General features: G+C 39.2%; 1 pseudogene; it reads left to right on the top strand.

Moving 5' to 3' along the window:
• The first annotated feature begins 4,309 nt into the window (after positions 1-4,309).
• The window catches only part of LOC113837652, a 38,754-nt pseudogene continuing 35,613 nt past the window's right edge, over positions 4,310-7,450 (top strand).

Raw genomic sequence — 7,450 nt, 5'->3', positions numbered from 1 at the left:
ACCAGAAATTCAGACAAGAGCTAATTACAGTACTCCTCAAACTGTTCCACACAATAGAAGCAGATGGAATATTGCCAAACTCTTTCTACGAGGCTACAATCACTTTGATACCCAAGCCACACAAAGATCTGACTAAGAAAGAGAACTACAGACCGATATCCCTCATGAACATCGATGCTAAAATACTCAATAAAATATTGGCCAACCAAATCCAAGAACATATCAGAAAAATCATCCACCATGATCAAGTAGGCTTCATCCCAGGGATGCAAGGATGGTTCAACATACGAAAATCCATCAATGTAATCCACTATATAAACAAACTGAAAAAGAAAAACCACATGATCATCTCACTAGATGCTGAAAAAGCATTTGACAAAATCCAGCATCCCTTCATGATAAAGATCTTGGAGAGAACAGGAATAACAGGAACATATCTAAACATGATAAACGCAATATACACCAAACCAATAGCCAACATCAAAGTAAATGGAGAGAAACTCAAGGTGTTTCCTCTAAAGTCAGGAACAAGACAAGGCTGTCCATTCTCTCCATATCTCTTCAATATTGTACTTGAAGTTCTGGCTATAGCATTAAGACAAGAAAAGGGGATCAAAGGGATACAAATTGGAAAGGATGAAGTAAAACTTTCACGATTTGCAGACGACATGATAGTCTACATTAGTGACATGAAAAACTCTACCAGGGAACTCCTACGGCTGATAAACACCTTCAGCATGGTAGCAGGATACAAAATTAACTCAAAAAATCAGTAGCCCTACTATATACAGATGATAAATCCAATGAGAAAGAAATCAGGGAAACATCACCTTTCACAATATCCACAAGCAACATAAAATATCTTGGGGTAACACTAACCAAAAAAGTGAAAGATCTGTACAATAAGAACTTTGAGACTTTAAAGAAAGTGATTAAAGAAGATACCAGAAAATGGAAAGATCTCCCATGCTCTTGGATAGGTAGAATTAACATAGAAAAAATGGCAATCCTGCTAAAAGCAATCTACAGATTCAATGCAATCCCCATCAAAATCCCAACACAGTTTTTCACAGACATTAAAAGAACAATACTCAACTTTATATGGAAAATTAAAAATCCCAGGATAGCCAAAACAACTCTTTACAATAAAGGATCTTCTGGAGACATCACCATCCCCGACTTCAAGTTCTACTATAGAGCCATAGTTCTGAAAACAGCTTGGTATTGGCACAAAAATAGACTGATAGACCAATGGAATCAAATTGAAAACCCTGGTTTTGACCCACACACCTATGGATACCTTATTTTTGACAAAGGTGCTAAATCTATACAATGGATAAAAAGATAGCATCTTCAACAAATGGTGCTTGTACAATTGGATTCGGACATGCAGAAAATTTCAGATAGATCCGTACCTGTCACCATGCACAAAACGTAAGTGCAAATGGATCAAAGATCTCAGCATAAATCCAGCCACACTGAATCTTCTAGAAGAGAAAGTGGGAATTATCCTTGAACAAATTGGCACAGGAGACCACTTCCTGAACATTACGCCAGTAGCACAGACATTGAGGTCTGCAATTAATAAATGGGACCTCCTGAAACTGAGAAGCTTCTGCAAGGCAAAGGAAACAGTCAGTAGGACAAAACGACCACCTACAGAATGGGAAAAGATCTTCACGATCCCACATCTGACAGAGGACTGATTTCCAAAATATATAAGGAGCTCAAGAAGCTAGCCACCAAAACACCAAACAATGAAATTAAAAAGTGGGGTGCAGAACTAAATAGGGAATTCTCAACAGAGGAATCTGAAATGGCTGAAAGACACTTAAGAAAGTGCTCAAAATCATTGGCCATCAGAGAAATGCAACTCAAAACAACTCTGAGATACCACCTCACGCCTGTCAGAATGGCTAAAATAAAAAATACCAATGACAATCTATGCTGGAGAGGATGTGGAGAAAAAGGAACACTCCTCCATTGCTGGTGGGAGTGCGAACTTGTAAGACCACTCTGGAAATCAGTATGGCGGTTGCTCAGAAAAATGGGAATCAGTCTACCTCAAGATCCAGCCATTCCTCTCTTGGGTATATACCCAAATAGGCATGTACATACAACAAGGACATATGTTCAACCATGTTCATAGCAGCATTGTTTGTAATAGCCAGAACCTGGAAGCAACCTAGATGCCCCTCAACTGAAGAATGAATTGAGAAAATGTGGTACATCTATACAATGGAGTACTACTCAGCAGAAAAAAGCAATGGAATCTTGAAATTCACAGGCAAATGGATGGAACTAGAAGAAACCATCCTGAGTGAGGTAACCCAGTCACAAAAAGACAAACATGGTATGTACTCACTGATATATGATTTTTAGACATAGAGCAAAGGATTACCAGTCTATAATGCTCTTCACCAAAGAAACTAGGAAACATGAAGGACTCTAAGGGATAAATGGTCCCCAGGAATGGAAGTGGCATGAACTCCCGAACTAATTGGGGGCATGAATGTAGGGGGGGAGGAGCTGCTACAATAAGAGCAAGAAAAGAGGAGTAGTGGAGAGGAAATTGAGGGGTAGAAACATTGAGTTGGGGGAAGAATAGAGGAAAGAGAGCAGGATGAGAGATACCATATCAGAGGGAGCCACTATAGGTCCAAGAAGAGATCTGGAACCAGGGAGATCTTCAGAGACCTACAAGGATGACAGGAGCTGACAATCCAGGCAATGGTGGAGAGGATAACCCAAAAGCCCTTCCCCTAAAATGAGATTGATGACTTCTCTTTATGCCATCCTAGAGCCCTCACCCAGTGGCTGAAGGAAGCAAATACAGACATCCACAGATATACACTGAGCCGCAATCAGGAATTTAGTTGAAGAGAGGGAAGAATGAAGAATGAAGGGGTCTGTACCAGGTTGGAGAAACCCACAGGAACAGTTGACCTGAACAAGGGAGAGCACAACGACCCCAGATGCTGCCAGGGAGGCCAGTATAGGACTCATCCAGACCCCTGAACATGGATGTCAATAAGGAGGCCTCTGCACTCCACGGAGCCTCTGGTGGTGGATTAGCATTCTTCCCTGGTGCAAGAAGGGACTTTGAGAGCCCATCCCACTTGAAGGGTTACACTCTGGCCCTGGACACATGGGGAAGGGCACAGGACCAGCATAGGAAGACTTGGTGGACTTGGCAGAGCCCCCGTTGAGGGCCCTACCCTGCCTGGGGAGTGGTGGGTGGATGGGGTGGGGGGGGGGGGGGGGAGGGGGGGGGTTGGGGGAGGGAGGGAGAGGGAGAGGGAGAAGGGACTTGAAATAAGCTTGTTCCCTAACTAGAACTAATTAAATAAAATAAATTAAAATTAAAAAAAGATAGGTTTCATCACACATTGTTTAATTTTTAACAATAAAAAAAGAATTAAAAGCTCAAGAAGGAATGACAAAGCTGGTACTCACAAGATGCTTGCATGTCAATAAGGAAAATAAACTTTCGGCATTGAAAAAAAAGGAGAGAGAGAGAGAGAGAGAGAGAGAGAGAGAGAGAGAGAGAGAGATGCCACGTGACAGAATTAAGTGGAGGGTTTTTTATTAGGTGAAAAGGATTGTAAAAATCGGAAAGGGCAGGGTAGAGACTGGCCTCTGGGGAAAGTAGCAGTAGGAAAGAGGAAAGAGAGGCAGAGAGAGAGTGTGTGAGAGAGAAAGGAACAAGCAGACAGAAAAGGGGAGTGAAAGAGAGAGAAAGGGCAATGGGATGTGGGCAGGAATGGAACATAATGAATAGGCAGAGGTGGTGCTCTTATTGGCAGCAGCTGAGGTCATATCTGCTCAGAACTCAAAAGGCAGACCTGTACATATGCCTAAATACTAATATACCATGGCCAGCTGAAATCCATGAGAGGCCTGGCCTATTCTGAAGAGAAAGGAGGAGTGGATGGGTTAAGGGAGAGGTTTGGTGGAGGGTCTTGGAGGAGAGGAGAGAGGGATGGGAAACTATAATTGTGGAGGAAAATAATAAATTTAAATAAAATCTTAAACATGTGAAAGAATATGGTAGACCAAATGTGATTTTTTTCTTTTCTGAACCGCTAAACTGTCATTTATTGTGGTCCATATAAAAAGCAACATAAAGAATGATCTCTTAGCAACATTTATGAAAACGATTCTCAAAAACTATTTTATGATGGGGTATGTCCTTCTGTATATATGTTTTTCTTATTGGTTGATGAATAAAACACTGATTTCCAGTAGCTAGGCAGGAAATAAAGGCAGTGCTATCAAACAAGGAGAATTCTGAAGAGAGGACACAAAGATGAGCCCCCGGGAGAGAAGCCACGTAGCCTCAGAAGGAGTTACAGGTTTGCAAATTCACCGGTAAGCCAAGACCATGTAGATATACTTAGACTGATAAAAAAAATGGGTTAATAGTTAAGAGAGAGCTAACCAATAAGAAGCCTGAGGCATCTGCTGAACAGTTTATAAGTAATATAAACCACTGTGTCTTTATTTAGGGCTAAAGGGACATGGAACCAGGTGAGACAGAAAATCCATCAACAATTTTAAAGTAAACAAATGAAAGAAATTCTTCAGTAAGAAATAGCAAAGGGGAATTTTGTTTCTGTGAGTTTATCATATGTGTGTGCATATGTGAAATTGTGTAAGACAGTAAATGTTATCTTATTTACTCAAATCAAAAAATAACAATCCTGTTACTGAAAAATAAAGTATCTAGGATTTAAAAACATCATTTGTTATGAAATGCCGTTGATCAGAATAGAGAAAAAACTTACTGCATTTATTGTCTTGCATTGCTTGGATATTGGGTGACTCTTGGAGTGCCCATAGGTTTGGTAGTTGATCTGCCAGTTGATAGTGATATTGGAAGATTGTGGAATGTTTAATAACTACGGTTTTGTGGGAGCATTTAGGTATCTGGAAGAATGCTGTCAAAGAACTTATGGGAACCTAGCTCTTCTTTCTGTCTATTTCTTACTGGCTTTCATGAGCTAAGAGCTGTGTACTCCAACTATGATATGGTCAAAACCAACAAGCCAACTGAGCATAGACTGACACCTCTGCAAGTGTGAAGTGAAATGAAAATTTTCTCATTTTAAGTTGATTATGCTGGTGTGTTTTGCAACAGTGACAAATACCAGACTAACACATTATCAGACTGTATAAATAACAAAGATGCAATTAAATACATATGATATTTATTTTAAATCAATATACAGTGATGATCAATTACTAGTCATAGAGAATGAACAAAAGAATAATTTATTTTATCCCAGTTCACTTCACAGTTTATGGTGTTCCCATGCCGGGGCTTTTTCAGGTGGAATCTAAGAGAATTTTGACACTTCTGGGAATCTAGAAAATAGTAAGCAAAATGCAACATATATACAGCATTCCTAAATCAGATGGGATAACCATATATTACATTTTAATTAATTGTATATTCAATGTGGCATATTTTCATGAAATAGTATTGGTTAGCCACTCTATACTTACATACTAACTTTTTCTCCTTAAGACTCCAGGACTCCACAAGTATGTCCCTAGCTTAAACCCCAAGCAAAAAATGGAGAGGATATCTAAACTGGCCTTCCTCTGTAATCAGATTGCTGACTACGCTAATTGTTATCATAGTCCTTCATCCAGTAACTGATTGAAGCAAAAGCTGAGATCCACATCTAGCCACCATGCCACACTAAGGGAGTCCATTCAGAGAGAGAGAGAGAGAGAGAGAGGAGGGATTATATGAGCAAGGGGAGTAGGTCAAGATCATTATGGAGAAACCCACAGAGACAGTTGACCCTAACTTACAGGAGCTCATGGACTCTAGACCAACAACTAGAGATCCTTCATGGGACTGAACCAAGCCCTCTGCATGTGGGTGACAGTTTTGTAGCCTGTTATTTTTGTGGGACCACTGGCAGTGGAACTGGGTTCTATACCTAGTACACAAGCTGATAATATAAAGCCCATTCCACTTGGTGAGATAACTTCCTCAGCTTTGATGTGTGTGTAGAGGGAGAGGCTTGGTCCTGACTCAACTGAATGTGCCAAGCTTTGTAAGGAATTACCTTTTCTGAGGAGTGGATGGGGTGGTTTGGAGTGGTAGGTGAGGGGAAGGATTGGAGGGAGAGGGAAATGTGGTTGGTAGGTAATGTGAATTTGAAAATAAAATATACAAAAAAGAGAAATGGAAGATAATTTTACCCACAAGAATCAGTTTCAACAAATTCAAAAATATGTAAACATAAAACTATGTATGAACCTGAAACAGATATCCTTATATAAGGATATCCTTCTATATTTATCTTTATATCCTCATATGTTTGTTGCTGGGAGATGGTAAGAGTTCAGATACGTGGAATTTTTGAAGTTACAAAATGTTCTAGAGAAACAGTGATAGATATTATGGCTTGGATGTGAAATGTCCCCTACAGGTTCATGTTTTCAGTGTTTATTCACAACCTCTGGCACTGTGTTGAAGGAAGTGAAGCCTTTAGGCATTTGGGGAACACTATGCCTGTAGGTTATGAGAGATGAGCCTTAAATGGATACACCTATTCCTAGTTTCATTTGTCTTTCTTGTCTTCTGTCTGCTGCCTTATGGGGTTAACTCTAGCTTATGTTGTTACAACACTTTGTAATTGTTGCCACCATATTTTCTCCAACTGCAGCAAGCTGAAATCTCTCTGAAACTGGGAAGTGAAATAAAGTTTTCTTCTCATAATTTAATTCTGACACATGTTTTGGTCACAGTCACCCAAAATCTTCATAGTATAATAAAGTTATCAAAACATTAATTTAATAACATCTGAAAATTGACCAGAGACATATAATATCTAACAACCCATGATTTAAAAACTGCTGAAATTTACACCTCAGATAGAAAGACTTGATGGTATCCTGTAGCTGCTCTTTTCTATCTCCTTTCAATCCCCAATTGGTAGGTTTTTCAAGGTGATCCAATTCTTTAAAATCAAGCTGTGCAGCCAGTGAGGCCAATTTTGTTTGGCAGTGAATGCATGCACATTGGCTCTTTCTAAAACAATGGCAGTTTTAGTGGCAAACAATCAAGGAAAGTCAATATCACAGCTGCCTGAATTTGTGATACTGGATGAAACAATATAGTATTCAGTTCAGAATTTTTAATTCATAAATGCCTAAAAGAATTGAAGACATATGTCTATTTGCAAATGTGTATAAAAATGTTGCAAGCTGAATGATTCATAATAATGTTGAAAATCTACAAAAATGAACACCAATACATGAATGCATGAGCAAAATGGAGAAAAACACTACTGCTTATAAAGGCCAATGAATGCAAAATGTTGCTTGCTGTCCTAAAAGATAGGTGACTCCTTAGGAAGACATAACTTAATGAAAGTAGATAGACATATAATAAAACTATATTACATAATTTCATTTACATGGAATATTA

The sequence above is a fragment of the Cricetulus griseus genome, chromosome X (assembly GCF_003668045.3).
Source record: "Cricetulus griseus strain 17A/GY chromosome X, alternate assembly CriGri-PICRH-1.0, whole genome shotgun sequence".
Lineage (NCBI taxonomy): Eukaryota > Metazoa > Chordata > Mammalia > Rodentia > Cricetidae > Cricetulus > Cricetulus griseus.
This window is presented reverse-complemented; position numbering and strand designations above follow the sequence as displayed.